Source organism: Panthera uncia, assembly GCF_023721935.1.
Source record: "Panthera uncia isolate 11264 chromosome A3 unlocalized genomic scaffold, Puncia_PCG_1.0 HiC_scaffold_12, whole genome shotgun sequence".
Taxonomy (NCBI): domain Eukaryota; kingdom Metazoa; phylum Chordata; class Mammalia; order Carnivora; family Felidae; genus Panthera; species Panthera uncia.
In genome coordinates, this window is record NW_026057579.1 from 29,417,437 (window position 1) to 29,434,278 (window position 16,842).

The 16,842-nt window shown below is 38.4% G+C and overlaps 1 long non-coding RNA gene across 1 annotated transcript in view; it reads left to right on the plus strand.

Moving 5' to 3' along the window:
- LOC125937665 (uncharacterized) overlaps nt 1-16,842 on the plus strand; it is a 73,268-nt gene that overhangs the window by 9,099 nt on the left and 47,327 nt on the right. The gene's annotated exons all lie outside the window — the stretch shown is intronic.

The following is a 16,842-nucleotide window of genomic DNA, read 5'->3' on the forward strand; positions in this document are numbered from 1 at the left end:
CAAAGGTGCCATAGGAGAACATAGTTCTGGTAGCTTTTACTATGAAGCTGACGGAAGTTACAGAGAAGGTGTTGCAGGAAGTGCTTTTCACATTCTCACTAATTGAGCTCACTGGTGTCCCCATGGTAGACCGCTGTTCCAGAAGCTCCATCCTACATGTAGGTGGAAAGCGTGCTTCCAAAAAATTGCTTGGAGCCCTATTATTTTCAGAGAAAGTCTTGACATAACAGGCTGATGCATTTTACTTAATAAATATCCTAATCTACTCTAAATTTCCATTATGTTAAGTGTATTTATTTATTTATTTATTTATTTATTTTGAGAGAGAGAGAGAGAGCGCACAAGCAAGGAAGGGGTAGAGATAGAGAGTGAGGATCCCAAGCAGGCTCCACACTGTCAGCATAGACCCTGACGCCAGGATCAATCCCACAAACTGTGAGATCATGACCTGAGCCAGAATCAAGAGTTTAATGCTTAACCAACTGAGCCACCCAGGTGCCCCTACATTATGTTCTTAAATCACAACTTCAGAAAACATAACAGCATATTTATGCCAAGCAGTGGATATGGACCTGACTAAGTAAGATTCTTCCTCCCCAGAAATTTACGATTTTGATTTTGCAGTAAAAATTACAAAATGTCATTAGTTTCACAAAATGCCACGAACAGAAGGAATGTGGGATGTCCCCTAGACCAGGCCCATCATTCTACACATAAGGCTCAGAGAGTTGTGTCCCTTATATGTGACTGCCCAAGAGAAGTGAAGTTGAATTTTGATAATACCCTTCTCACCAAGTCATTCTGCCTTTTTAGAAACCTCACCTTGCTTCCCTTGTTTGACTGGGAAGTAATAACTAAAAAGATATTTTAGTGAAACACAATACCTTTAGTTATTTTTTGAAAGTATTGTTCTTTTAGTTTTTATTAGTTCTTAGTGCAAATTGTAATTTTGCGTTTGAAATTGAAACTACCTAATTACATCTACAGTACTGTCAATGTAATTGTTCCGTAGGGTTATGATTACTGTAGAAATTCGAGCTGGACTTTGTAACTGGATACAAAAGGTAACATGCATACAAAGCATTCCCTGAAGTGAGCCACATTGATTTGAGGACTCTGTCGAATGGTGTTTTTTTCTTCTTTTTTTTTTTTCTTTTTTTCTTTTTTTAGGAATCACACTGAGAACCAAACTGAACTGTGTACAAAAAGTAAACGTGACTCTTCTTACTTTTGGGGATTAAGCAAGACTTTGATTTAAAAAAAAAAATGCACCAGTGATTTTGAAACAATGTTTCTAAAACTCACCTCGAGTGAAACCATTTAAATTAGTAGTAATCTTGGATGACATTAATTAAACTGTAATGCAGCATAATTTCAGCAGAGATTCAAGCACAGATTTCAAAATATTTCCTAAAACAAACTGAACCAATTTGATGGTAGGGAGTAAAAGGGTTTTAGAGCTTGATTTGTTACAAATAAATTATAAGAAACAAAGCATTGTACCAAACGAGTTTGTAGCCTGTTGTAAACACAGATGAAACAAATCACCTCTGAAACATGAGTTATTGCAAAACAAAACAAAACAAAAAGGAAAAAAAAAAAGCAGACATGTAGAAAACAGGCACATTCCGCAGGGAATCTCATGTCAAAACACCAACAGAGAAATGTATGCCTAAAAATGTTCCTTCTCCTCTATGCAGTGTTTAAACTCATGGTATTTATTTTTAGGGATGTTTCAAACAGAGCAAGGTTTGGTCCTGGTTTTTTTTTTTTCCAATTTTGTAAGAAGCATTTCTCACCGGTGAACTCATTGTGAACAAGAAAAGAGATGGTAAACATACCTGTCTGTCTTCTACAGTATGTGGGTGGTTCTTTTAACTAAAAGCTTTAAGGTCAACTAAATATTGGTGCAGAAAGAACTCATGTTCTCAAATGAGCTCTATTCAGTCTATTAAATAACACAAATCCATGATATCCTTGCAACTCAAAATCCTCCACATCAGGGTTTTAGTGAAAACTTTAGTTGAGGACAATTGTTGAGTTTTACCTGTTCCGGTTTTAATTTTCTTCTGTTGTCATTTGGATTTTGTGCTTTACCGGTCTATTTCTGTGGCCCGAACACAGCCTACTTTGGGCTGTGTTCATATCAATACGGACTGTCAAAGCTTTTGTCTCTTCAACTGCAAAGGCTCAAACTTTAAAATAGAGTTCTCCTGTAATATCCCACTTACCTTTGTAATTGAGGAAAGCCAAGCTGGTAGAAACAGGTCCCTGAATGGTGATAGCCAGGGGCTGACAGGCAGATAGATGAAATGAGAGAGATAGTGACTAAAAGGTATCAACTGCCAGTTATAAGATGAATAAGTTCTGGGGATCTAATGTACAGCATGGTGACTACAGTGAAACATATTGTATTATTGCTTAATAACCGCTAAGAGGATAGATCTTCAATGTTACATGTTCTCACCACCAAAAAGGTAGTTATGTGAGACAGTGAACGTGTTAACTAACCTTATTATAATAATTTCACAAGTATACATGTATCAAATCACGGCATTGTAAGGCTTAAACTTACACAATGTTATACGTCCATTATATCTCCATTGAGCTGGAAAAGAAAAGAAACGCAGATAAAATAATTTTCTTCATCTGCATTTGGACTTCTCTGGTCAGTTGATCGTATCAACTTTCTTCACACTGATGCAAATACGGAAAATGACAGGAGGCATATATCTCTGGGGAGAAGATGAAATTTGAATACAGACGCAACTAATCTATTCTGAACTCACAATGTTAAGTAGTGCTATTTTTGCATTTCCAGGACAACGTTCTTGATGGGGATGAGTTGCAAAGAGACCAGTCTGAGTTCTTGAAAAATTGAAAGCCTTTTCATAACAAAATAGGGAGTGTTGGTTTCTTCAAGCGAATCTCTGGACAGAGGGATGTTCCCTCTGCCACCCACACCTTGCTGGCTTCTTGTTCCCTGTGAGAAAGCTCTTTTCCAGTGATAGTGAACCCACTATTGCCTACAGCTGTAAATGCAGTCTCTTATTAGCTAATCAATTATTAGAATTGATTGGCAAAAAAAGCGTTTCTCTATAACCCGGGGGAGGAAATGAGATTCTATAGATTTCTCTCATTCCTCATTATGTTTGTAAAGTAACTTGGGTTTCACTCCGCCTGGGTACACAGCTTTGCTCATTTTGTATTTTCCTCTCCTGACAGCCTGGCCTGGGCTGAAGCTTCCCACTCTGTCTTCATGGTGCCCATGCAGGTGATTCTGACTTGAGTCATCTAATACTTCTGATGACTAGTTCTTAAGTTCTGCTTGCTTTCCCTCTCTTATTTCAAAGAAGTGTTACTGTAGAAGTTGTCCCCTTTACTGAGTCTTTTTTTTTTAAGTTCATTTATTTATTTTGAGAGAGACAGAGACAGCATGAGCAGGGGAGGGGCAGAGAGGGAGAGAGAGAGAATCCCAAGCAGGCTCCACGCTGCCAGAATAGAGTCTGATGTGGGGCTCGAACTCACAAAACTGTGAGATCAGGACCTGAGCCCAAACCAGGAGTCAGATGCGTAACTGACTGAACCACCTAGGTGCCCCATGCCCTTGACTGAGTCTTAAAGTGATGAGTAGGAGACAACCAGGGAAAGAAGGGGTAGAAGGTGCTGTCTGTGCTGCATTATGACCTCTGTGGATCCTACACACTCTTCTCTTCAGAGGGCTCCTTCCTCCATCAACTCTCCCTCCTTCCCTCTCTCCCGCCCTCCCCCTGCCTCCTCCCCTCCTCTCTCTCATCCCCCTCCCCTCTCATATAGAGGACTGTAATGGTATAAAGATGACTATAATCCAGGGTACACCGTATTCACTTATTTTCTGATTTTAAAAGAAATTAAAAATATTTTCATGGGCCCCTAAATGTAGCGTGTACCTCTGTGCACTGTGGCTGCTACGTGCAAGGGCCAGGTGTTCCCTGAGGGACGAGAGGCATGAAGTCTTCTCAAAGAAGTACAGCAAGAGTAAAGAGTAGGGACGTACTCAGTGAAACATTGAGTTTTTTTTTTTTTCCTGGCTCAAAGTTACTCATGTGGGATATGGTGATGTGAGTTCCCTCTCTGAATACTGGTTTCCCCATGAATAGAATGTGGGAGAATAAAGCACAGGATTGCTGTGAAGATCACATGAGTTTAGCCAGATTTAAACACTGTTAATTATAAAATACTGAGTTAACTTTGTCATTCTTTTGGCCTCAAACCTTTTGTGGAATGGATATGAAACATTTTATATATATATATATATATATATATATATATATATATATATATATTCGTTCGTTAGTTATAAATATATGTTTATAGCTAAATATGTAAATTTATGTATTGTGCAGATTATTAGCATGGCTTTCTCTCTCCCTCCCTCTCTGTCTTTTAATAGAGAGATTTTCCTTACATTCGCAGAAGGCTTGGGGCACACACAAGAATATTAGCTCGTACTGTTTTGAGAGATACTCCTTAATCTGACATAAAAAAGGCTTTGACTGAGTCAGGGATGCGACATGGTTTTCGTATTCGGTTTGGAAACTGTTTCCCATTTTAGCTCAGTAAGCCCAGTGTACTTGCTATTAATTAGCCCACAAGAATAGTAAGATTGTAACGATCCAGTATGCTCTTGTTTTGAGAAAACCACTCAGAAGAGCTTTCAGACAACTTTTGTTAGATTGAATTAAGATCTCTGACCTCTGTCTCCGAGGAATACAATTAGAAGTTTTGATTGCTAATTCCTAAAGGGACATAATAGGGGAAAATAAAATTAGGAGCAGGAGAAAACGACAGAGGTTTTATTTTTAAACGTTATTATCATGATCCTGGTCATTGTCTCAGGGAAATTTCAGAACTGTTCCATGAGATCAGGACTGGATGTAAGACTCTATTATAAATGCACATGTTTGGCTTTTTCTTACTTTCTTTCCTTTTTTTTTTTTTTTTTTTTTTTTTTTTAAGAGAACTGGTTAATCCTGCCCCAGGGACCTACTCACAGTCTATTAAACCTTTAAAGAACATTTCATGGGGCTTCAACGCCTGCTGCACTCAAAAGGGAACTTTTATGAAAGCAGCTTATGCTCTGAATTGATAATGGTGAGGTCGGCAGCCCGGCATTTTGAAACTCTGTCCCCAAGTAGAAGAAGAATAAGCCCTGATTTCAAGGTTTCTGTATTTTCTTTCAAACAGCGTCCTTATTTACATAAACTTTGACTGCATCACTGAATTACATGTTGTATTTTTATTTTGAAGCTTCAAGTTTATGGTCCTGGTCTGTCTGCATCGTTTCAAACATTTTCACCAGTTCATTTCCAGGGCACTTTCATAAGATTTCAGAAAAGGAAGTGAGCACATGATCTCTTCTCCATGACGCGGTTAAGAAACCCGAGCAAGAGCTTTGTTTAATGTCACCGGGCTTGAAGTCACCAGCCAGGACCGAAGGCTCATTGCATCAGCCCCCACAGACACGGTCGTGGTTGGTGTTGTGGTCTGTGGCAGGGACAAGAGGATCTTTGGAGTAGATGCCCGCTCCCGGAAGGCCCAGCCTGAAGTTCAGCTCCTCCTGGTGCTGCTTCCCTGTCTCTGCAGGAGGCTCAGCTGGCCAGTTCTCTCCTCTGGCATCGGTGGCCCTCTGGCTGTGAGCCGTGCCCAGCCTTGGTCTTCTCCCTACCTGTGAGTCAGGCGGTCCAGGCTCTCTCCTTGGCCGGGCGTGCACTCCAACTTACAGGAAGTGGAGGGGCACAGGGTAGGGAAGGCCTGAGTCCGTCTTGATTCTGCTTGACCCCACTCAGAACACCAGACTTCAGTCTGCTCCTTCTCTTGGGTTGTCACAGCATGGGGCCACCATCTCCAGCCAGCTGTAGGAGCTCCCAAGAGAGCACCACTGCTCCCCATTCCTGTCACACAGGATCTGTGCAACCTCTTACCCTCCCCTGGAGGGCACCTTAACAGGTTGAAAAGCTATAACTAAGAATTATCTCCACTGTAGGAAATGGTACCCATTTAAAGCTCCCCAGGGGCTCGTTCTCTTTCCCTCAGGGACATATGGGCTTACTAGCATTTTAATGCTTTTTTGTTTTGTTTTGTTTTGATTTCAGGAAATCATTTTGCTTTATTCAAACAACAGAGGAGCTTGAAAAGTTTGTCAATTTGGCCGCCATGTTTGAAATGGTCTTAGCTCTGGGCAGGAAAACATGTTTTGACGGTTCAGAATGGAGTCACGCTTGCATTTGGGCACTTAACTGAGCCACTAGTTTAAAAACTGATTTGCTTTTGAGTGACAAAATGTGGAGATATTCCATCTTTTTGTTTTTCTCCTCATCTTTGTTCTTATAGAATGAAAAGCTGCAAATTTAGGGTTCTGTCATAAAGAATTAACCTCAAACTGTTCGGAAATTTTGCCATATTCCAAAAAGATCCATTAAATAGATCTAGTGATGCCTAGTGATGGTAAATGTTGAAATTTTTTCTTTTAGTGTTTATTTATTTTTGAGAGACAGAGAGAGAGACACAGAATTCAAAGTAGGCTCTAGGCTCTGAGCTGTCAGCACAGAACCCAACACTGGAACCCACGGACCATGAATGAGGCCATGACCTGGACTGAAGTCAGTGCTAAACAGACTGAGCCAACCAGGTGCCCCTACATGTTGAATTTTCATTTGTTGTAGGGTAAAAATGCATTTATTTATTGTTAATCTTAAGGAAAAGTGTACACATGTAAGGAACATGAGATTTGGGGTCAGGATAAGGATTTCAGTCCTGGCTTTGCCACCTACTAGTTCTGTCCCTCTGGGCAGACTCATTTATACTTCCTGGGTCTTAGTAATCTTAACTGGGAACATTAACGTCTGCTTCAAATACTTATGGAGATTTAATAACCATAATATATGCGGATTTTATAAACCGTAGAACATGAGGTAATGTTTACCTTTGTCCTTCCAAAAGCAGAAACAATTTGTGGTATAAAACTCCGTGTATCGAGTTTGATACTTCCATAATCCTCAATGAATCAGGTCAAACGTTATTGCAAAAATAACACATCATGCTGTTTTACATCCATTTGTTTGAATCAGGCAATTGAATATTTTATGTCAACCTACAGTGTTGTTGGAACAGGAACTCAAGGGGCGCCTGGGTGGCTCAGTCGGTTGAGCATCCCCGCTTCGGCTCAGGTCATGGTCTCAAGGTTTGTGAGTTGGAGCCTGTGTTTGCCTTGAGGCTGTCAGCGTGGAACCTGCTTCAGATCTTCTGTCCCCCTCTCTCTGCCCCTCCCCTGCTCATACTCCCCTCTGCCCCCAGCCTCACTCTCAAAAATAAATAAACACTAAAAAAAATTAAAAAAAAAAAAAAAACCACTATGAACTTGAAGAGTAGTGGAGCCAGAGGGATCTTGCAGATATCTTATCCAAAGTCCCCCTTTATGCATGTGTCAAATGAGGCCCAGAGAGGGTGAGCAGCTTGCCCAAGTCCCCAGCTTGCTGATGCCTGAGGCATGCTCTGCTCTTGTCACATCTCATTCCCTAGGTGTCCACCGTGATTTCGGCCAGAGGACGGATGTGTCTGAGGGGGGTGTGAGTTCAAGACCATGCTTCCTCAGGACCTCCATGGGACGTCCTGCACCTGTGTCTTGCTGGCACTTTCTGCACACACTTGCCTGTGTTTCATTCACTCTCATACTCCATGGAAGCTTTTTTCTCGGAGGAACCGTTGCCCCCAACTAGCCACCAATGTTAGGAGGAGCCTTTGAACCATTTACACACGCTGAAACCCGGGATCCTCACTTGTGGTTTTTTTCAGAAGGCTTAATGCAATCATTTATATAAAGCACACAGCCGGAAGTCTGGTAATGGAAGCTTCCAACATTTGCTATTTGACTGAAGGCTTTGAGCTTCCTCTAAGTCTTTTTTGAAGGAATGACCTGCCCTTAAAGTAAGAGAGGTTTCTGTTTGCTTGTTTCCTGTTTCATGTTTGTACCAGAAAGTGAAAATGTTAAATATTCTCAGAAGCAGTGGAGGGAAGGACCTTAGGGGTTACATTCTGAAATTCTGCATCCCTGCTGGTCACCTCCTTTCTTACAAAAGTCAGGGCGTGGCAGGTGGCCCTGGATGACCTGTGCAAAGCTGTCTCCCCATCTTGTAGCAATCAGCAAGAACCTCTGACTTTCGCTCCTGATTGAGGAAAATTTTCCATTGGCCTATGGGGCATTTTAGCAGGCAGGTGAGTTCCTTAAGTGCTTGGTGACAGTACTTTGAGAACAGAGACAAGGTCGTAATTGCATTGAAAAGGTCCCTGAAAGGGAATTTCTGAAAGGTGTCCCAAAACATCCTGTTTTTATGGCTAATGGGCTCTGGGCAGGTTTTCTTCCAGATGACTGATGGCCTTCACCAGCGTCTGCCTGTCTTCATTCTGATGCTGACAGAAGAAAAGAAAACGTCTCAGAGCCAGACGTGGCCACTAATGCAATGCGATTTTGTTCTTGTTATTTGGGAAAAAAGAGAGAGAGAGAAATGCTGAGAAAAACAGGCCCAGTATTTGGAGAATCTGACTCTGAACTCTCATTCTTGTCAGCTGTGAGACTTTAGTGTGGGCATCTTATTTAATATCTTTGAGATTCAATTTCCTACTTCCCAAATGGGCATGATCATACAGTTAGGTTTAAGAGGCAGGATATGGGTGTCAGAGACAAATAGCCCCCGGGGTTCAAATCCTGCCTTTGACCTACATACAGAGCCTCTCACTGTTTTGCTTGGGAGGATCAGGTGAGATCATGTAAGTCAAGTGCAGGCACTGCTAGGTGTATCAATGACTATTAGTTTTCCCCTTTGTTGTATAGGGATAGGACACATTGAAAAAAATTAGTGGTGAGGGAGAGGATTGCAAAAAAGAATAAATAGAGAGTAATATTTTGATAAATTACTATCTTTTCAGAAGACAGGAAAGTTACTATTCTTAGCATAACCAGATGCTTTACCAAAGGGTTGCCCTGGAGGTGATCAACATTTCTTTCTTTTTTTTTTCTTCTCTTTTCTTTTTTTTTCTGTAGCAACAGAAGTACTGTACTTCTTGGTATGAAGCAGAGCAGAGAATAGCCCTGAGTTTCCCAAGGATGCCTTCTTAGAATACCAAATTATTGAATGTAGGCTTCCTTATGAAGCTGGGTAGAGAATGAACATCTAATTGTCCAGGAATAGTTTTAATAAGGCTCTTTGTTTTTAGAAAATTAAAAAAAAAGGTGACCCAATGTACTGGGGAGTCAAATAACCAGGAGGCCAGAGACATAGTCATTTCAGATTTTTGATGTGAGGTATCTGAGCTGTTTTCATTCTGAGACATGGATGCTAAGACTGCTAAGAGCTGTCACCTTGGGTCTCTTTTCAAAGTGGATCATCTTTCTGTGATAAACCTTGGATTTAACAAGCAGAAACATCATTGTTACAGTGAGTAAACATCACCAATCAGATTGCGTAGGGTAAACTTTAATAAAGATACAGTGTAAACATAGGGATCTATGACAAGGAAAAACTAGCTGCAGTCTGTTCCATACTTGGCATTAGAAGATTTAGCTCTTTGGGTCAAGCATGACACTGGGGGTTCTTCTACGATGAAAGGAATAGGATATAAGTATTAATATTTAGAGGGTATTATTGGGCTTTCTGCTAGTAAGGAATTGGGGTTCCAATGATGATTAGGGAAAATAAAATCATCATGATTTTATTTGCATCTTCAGTTTGTGGAGACCTTAACATTGGCTGCATTAGACACTCTCCTTTTATATTTCTGCTTCCAATGAGCTCTTATACTTTTTACCTTCCATCCAAATGTTAAAAGTTACACATTTACCTTGCATACAGAGTACTTCATGCAGTGATAGGAGAGCCTGCACACGCACAGTGTCCCTACAGAGCAGCAGAGGGAGGACTGTGGGGGAGACAGGTGTTCACTTTGAGGATTGTGCATGTGAGTTACTATCATTGGGAAGAGAGAAAATGAAAACAAGACCAAGCACATTTCTGGTGACATTGATCTGACCTTCAGTTGGGTGCCCCAGGTGCAATTTTATAAGGAATAAGATATTTATTATACAAATTACCCAAAAAAATCCCTTTCACTTATAATCAAGACTGATTCTTCTTTCATTCTCTGTGTATAATTGTGGTATTTTATTTATACTTTTAAAATTATGTAAAACTTTTGAGTGTAACTGGAAATCAGGAACACTCACTTCCCGTTGTTAACAATTTGCATTTGATTAATTCAGTTGTGAGTTGCTTTACTAAATATTTGAACTTGTGAATAGAGAAGTTTCACGTTCAGCTAAAATGGATTTTCTACCAATTTTGGAGTAACTGTTTCGTTGGCTTAGCAAGGAGTAAATTGCTTCAAACCTTTCAAGTAAATCTTTAAAGCAGTAGAACTTTGTTTGCCGAACCAAGATAGAGGGAGAAAGGGAGGAGATTTTTCCTAATAAAGATGCTTTGGATTTAGGGGTTTGATACTTGCTGGTCTGGCCATATGACTACATTAAGTCATAATGAAACCAGGATTTTACTGTTTTTAACCATATTATTGTGTGATTAAATCTCTTTCCTGTCACGCGTGAAGGATGAGGATAATTTTTTAAATGGATTTTAATTTTTTGATCAGTTTTAAGTACACAGCAAAATTGAGTGGAAGGGACAGAGATTTTTCATTTCCTACAGTCACTACATATAGCCTCCCCCATCCTCAGCATCCCCCAACAGAATGGCACATTTGCTAGGACTTGTGAGTCTACAGGACATATCGTAATCATCTACATTCCATAGTTTACATGAGGGTTCACTCTTGGTTTTTTACATTCTGTGGGTATGGACACATATAAAAACATGTATGCACCATTATAGTATCAAACATGGAAGTTTCACTGCCCTAAACTTCTTCTGTGTTCTGCCTGTGAATTCACTGCTCCTATTGTCTCTGCAGTTTCATCTTTCCCAGGTCATGTAGTTGGAATGATACAGTGTGTAGCTATATCAGATTGGTTCCTTTCACATAACAATTTGCACTTAAGTTTCCTCCATGTCTTTTCATGGCTTGATAGTTTGTTTTTTTTTTTAGTACGGAATAAAATAATCCTCCATTGTCTGGATGGACTACAGTTTACGCATTCAATTACTGAAAGACATCTTGGTTTCTTCCAAGTTTTGGCAATTGTGAACAAAGCTGCTCTAAGCATTAGTGTGTAGGTTTTGTGTGGACTTAAGTTTTCAATCCATTTGGGTATAAACCAAGGAGTGGGATTGCTGGATCATATGGTAAGAGTACGTTTAGTTTTGTAAGAATTTGGGAAGCTGTCTTCCAAAGTGGTCATACCATTTTGCGTTTCCAGCAACAATGAGAGAGAGTTCCTGGTGTTTCATACTTTTGCCAGCATTTGGTGTTGTCAGTGTTTCAGACTTTGGCCCTTCTAATTAGTGTGTGGAGTATCTTGTTTTAATTTGCATTTCCGTGATGACATATGATGTGGAGCATCTTTTCATATGCTTATTTGCTGTTTGTATATCTTCTTTCGTGAGGTGTCTATTGAGAATATTGGCCCCTCTTTAAATTGGGTTGGTTGTGTTTCTTATTGTTGAGTTTAAAGAGTTATTTGTGGACTTTAGATGACAGTACTTCATCACATGTGTCATTTGCAAATATTTTCTCCTGGTGGGTTTCTGTGGCTTGTCTTCTCATTCTTTTGACAGTGTCTTTTGCATAGCGAGATATTCTAATTTTGATGAATTTCAACTTAGCAATTATTTTTTTCATGGATCATGCCTTTCATATTATATCTAAAAAGTCTCCCCCATATCCAAGGTGATCCCCATTTTTCTCCTATGTTATCTTCTAGGACTTTTATAGTTTTACATTTTATGTTTAGTCTGTGGTATATTTTGAATTGATTTTTATGAAGAGTATAAAGTCTATGTCTGGATTGTTTTTTCCTTTGCATGTGGATATCAACTTGTTCCAGAACCATTTATTGATTGTATTATCTTCACTCCTTTGTCAAAGATTAGTTGACCATATTTACGTATATGTATTTCTGGACTCTCTATTCTATTCCGTTGATTTACTTGCCTATTATTTTGCCGACACATAACACACTCTCTTGATGACTATAGCTTTATAATAGGGCTTGAAGTTGGGTAGTGACAGTCCTATGACTTTACTCCTCTCTTTCAATAATTTGTTGGCTTTTCAGGGTTTTTTTTTTTTTTTTTTTTTTGCCTTTCAGTATAAAATTTAGATTCAGTTTCTGAACGTTCACCAGATAAATTCCTGGGTTTTTGACTGGGTTTATGTTAAATCTAGAGATCGAGTTTGGAAGAACAGATATATTAAGAATATTGAGTCCTTAATGGAATGGAATATCTTTCTCATTTAGTTCTTTCACTTCTTTCATCAGAGACTTATAGTTTTCCTCATATTCATAGATCTTATACATGTTTTGTTATACCTAAATTTTTTTTTTGGTGTGCTAATGTAAATGGTATTGTGTTTTTCTGTTTCAAATTCCATTCGCTGATTGCTGATGTATAGGAAAACAGCTGCCTTTTGTATTTTAACCTTGTATCTTGCAACCCTTTTATAATTGCTTATTAGTTCCAAGAGTTGTTGTTGTTGTTGTTGGTTCCTTTGGATTTTCTACAAAGACAATCATATCATTTGGAAGCAAAGTCGGGTTTCTTTCTTCCTTCCAAGGTTGTGTACTTTTTTTTTCTTTTTTTGTCTTATTGCATTCACTTGGACTTCTGGTATAATGTTGAAAAGGTATAGGAAGTGGCATCCTTGCCTTGTTCTTCATCTTAGCGGGAAAGGTACTATTTTCTTGTCATTAAGTATGATGTTAGCCATAGGTTTTCTATAGATGTTCTTTATCAGGTTGACCAGGAGGGAAACATTTAATGTAGTTCGATGTGTGTGTGTGTGTGTGTGTGTGTGTGTGTGTGTGTGTGTTTTAATCTGCTAGGTTTCGAGAAAAAAAGGAACTTTCTATTTTAAAGATATGAAACTTTTTTTCTCTTATAATGGAAGACATTAGATGCTTATTACAACACTTTTCAGCAATAGAGAAATTTAAAAGTTAAACAGAGTTCCCATAAATCATATCTAAGTTTTAGATCCATCATATTTTTTGTTAATGTGTATATATGTATAGCTATTGGATTATCCATTGACCCACCCATCCATTCATCCAACTATCATCTTTAGATTGTCTGGTTTCCTCTTTCTACTTTATAAAAGTGTGCTTCTCACTCACTGGCATAAATAAAAGTTGTGTTTTACTATCTCTCTTGATCTTTTTGAATTTGTTGCCATTTTAGAACTCTGTTTAATTCTATTTCCAGTTCCATGGGGGGCTGCCCTTCCCTCCTTCCAGTTATTGCCTTACACTAGTCAACATAAGGGTGACCTCAACCCCATGGAACTATCAGGTTGTTGGAGTTGAATGGTTCCACTTTTCCTTACTCTCCAAGACTGCCAAGCTAGACTCTAACTGTATACATTACTGCCTTTTCTATGCAAAGAATAACATGAAATAACTGTTTTCAGAAGTATTTGTGAATATATTGTCCTGAGGTCTTGTGTGTCTTAAACATTTTTTTCTTAAGAATAAATGCAAATTTAATTTACAGTAAAAGGTTTAACTCACTATCCTCTTTTCTCCCAGAATCCAGAATTGTTTAAAAAATTTTTTCTGGCTATATTACATGTGTCTTCCATAATTTATATTTCTCTATGTTTTTGCTCTGAGATTTGGGAGAATTTTGGCCATCTTTTCATTAATTCAGTTTGTAATTCTGTCCATTATGATATTCACTACTTACATGTGTTTTTTTTATAATTCTTTCTTTGATATTAAAAAAAAATTCTCCTTTGGCAAAAGAAGCGAGCTCTTATTTTATTCGTACTCCAACAGCGCCTCAAACCTCCTGCAAGATACGTATGTACGCTATGTGTATGTGTAAGTTTTTTCCTGTGTTAATTTCCTGGATCTCAAATAAACTCTTTTTCACTGAGCAATATTAGCTATGACTTCTCGGGCAACCTTCTATAGAGCTGCCTGTTTTATTCATATGTTTGGTGATTTTTGCTCATCTACTCACTTTTACAAACAAAAACGTATGTTGAATGGATTGACAGCTACCTTCCATGATCCCCCTGAGCACATACATACTTATCTTGACTCCTGCATCTGGGGTCTGAGGATGAGAGCTCTGTTGCAGTGAGTGGTAGAGTGAAGTCCTACACTTCCTCTTAGACATACAGTCCTGAGAAACATAACACACCCTAGCAGAAATACATTTCCTTCATACGAAATAATACAATTTTGTTAAACTGCTGTTTTCCTGTGTTGCCTATTCTGCAGCTTAGGTAGGCTTAGGAAAGCTCTTCCTAGGCACGCAATTTGTATATGGTAATTGAATCAATGAAATTATTTCATTTTCACTCTTTCTTGATTAAAAATGAAACTGTTTAAGGCTTTCCATTTTTTTCTCTTAGAACGTTCTTAGCTTTAGCTTATGGCTTAGATATTAAGTGCTGATTTGATTTATACCATCTGAACCACAATATTATTGACATTAGTTGCTAGATGTTCTGCATTAGATACAGAAACTTGCTTGAGCCAATAGTGTTTAAGAGAGAAATTTTTTAAGTAATCAGTTGTTTTTTAAATTTTTTCTACTTTTGCTATTTATGTGGTCACTAAATTGCACTGAGCAGATCTGATACCTTCTATTTCTAAACTATTATCATTCTTTAAAATGCATTTTACAGGACTGCCTGGGTGGTTTAATCGGTTAAGCATCCGACTTCGGCTCAGGTCATGATCTTGTGGTTGGTGGGTTTGAGCCCCACGTCAGGCTGTGTGTTGATAGCTCAGAGCCTGGAGCCTGCTTCGGATTCTGTGTCTCCCTCTCTCTCTGCCCCTCCCCTGCTTATGCTCTGTCTCTCTCTCTCTCTCTCTCAAAAGTAAACATAAAAAAAATTTAAGAAAATAAAAATAAAATACAGTTTATGAACTACAGTGTTTGAAAAGAAGATGCAGTCTGCATGTGAAGGGTATAGAGTTTTATATGTGTGCACGTGTGTATAAAAACAAATACTTGAGATAGGCATTTCTATTGATACTATTCAGATATTCTGTAACAGGGGTTGGCAGAGTACAGCCTGATGGCCAAGTCCAGCTGGCAATTATTTTATAAATAAAGTTTTAGTTGTTCACAGTTATGCCAATATGTTTACACATTATCTATGTTTGCTTTCACACAACAGCAGAGTTGAGAAGTTTCAGTAGAGACCATAGACCTGCAAAGGATAAAGTATTTACCATCTGGCCCTTTGCACAAAATATCTGCCAGCCCTTGCTCTGCATCTGTGCATGATTGTGTCTATTTAATCTGTAAACAATGAAAAAATTCCCATTTGTGTTATATTTTTCGTTATTTATTTTTATATTATTTGTTGCTTCATATAATTATTACTTTCGGTTGCTTAACTTATGCAAACATAAGTCATAATTTCTCTGCTGATGGTTCCATTAATAATTATAAAGGGAAGCTTTATTTTTATTTTTTCATAATTTATAATATGAATGTTGAAACTGCTGCTCTTCTTATGTTTACATTTGCATGACATTTTTATTGGTGGTGGTATTTTCTCTCCACCAATGAAACATTTCAAGGTACTCTGTTTAGATATGTATTATCTACTTGTGGTTAACTAGTTGTGGATACCTGTCACGTGGGTACATGTGATTGACCAATTTTCTTTGAGTCTGTAGCCTGTCCATTCTCTTAACAGTGTTTTTTTGCAGAGCATAATTTTTTAATTTGATGAAATCCAACTTACCAATTTCTCCTTCTCATTTATCATGTTTTTGTAGTATCTAAGAAGTCATTGCTCTAAGCTCAAGGTCATCTAGATTTTCTCCTATGTTCTCCTCCAGGAGTTTCATAAATTTGCATTTTATGTTCACATATATGACCCATTTTGACTAAATGTTTGTGAAATATGTAAGATGTGTCTACACTCATTTTTTTTTTTTTTTTGCATGTGGATGTCCAATCGTTCCAGCGTCATTTATTGAACAGGCTATCCTTTCTTCATTGAATTACCTTTGATCCTCTATCAGAGATTAATTAACTATATTTGTCTATGTCTACTTTTGGGCTCTCTATTCTGTTCTACTGATCTATTTGTCTTTTCTTTCACCAGTACCACACTCTCTTGATTACTATAGCTCTGTAATAAGGCCTGAAGTTAGGTAGTTTCAGTCCTCCAACATTGTTCTTCTCCTTCAATATTGTGTTGGCTATTCTAGGCGTTTTGCCTTTTCTTAAAAACTTTGGAATCAGTTTGTGAATATCCACAAAGTAACTTACTAGAATTTTGATTGGTTTTGTGCTGAAGTCCTTGTCTCCTAGGTGAGCTAGCACCCGTGCTGTCCTCCCCTAACTGTTCTGGACCCATCCCCTCATCTGATACAATTTTCCACTCATGTATCTGCTCTCCAAGTCTTTCACTGGGCATTCTGGAACTTCTTCACTGTCAGCTGTCTATGTTCTAATACTCTGAACCTCTTTTTCTAAATGTACTTTTTGCTACTTTGACTTAAGTAAAATGAGGCTGCCCATTAGATACTACTTTTCTTTCTGTTCTTACAAAATTAAGTTGATTGTAGGATTTTGTCTTTCCCCTCTCATCTTAGGGCCAGGAGTTTGGCTAGATGTCCACTTATTCCTCATGGGATTATCTACACCCTTCCTTCTGTTGGAG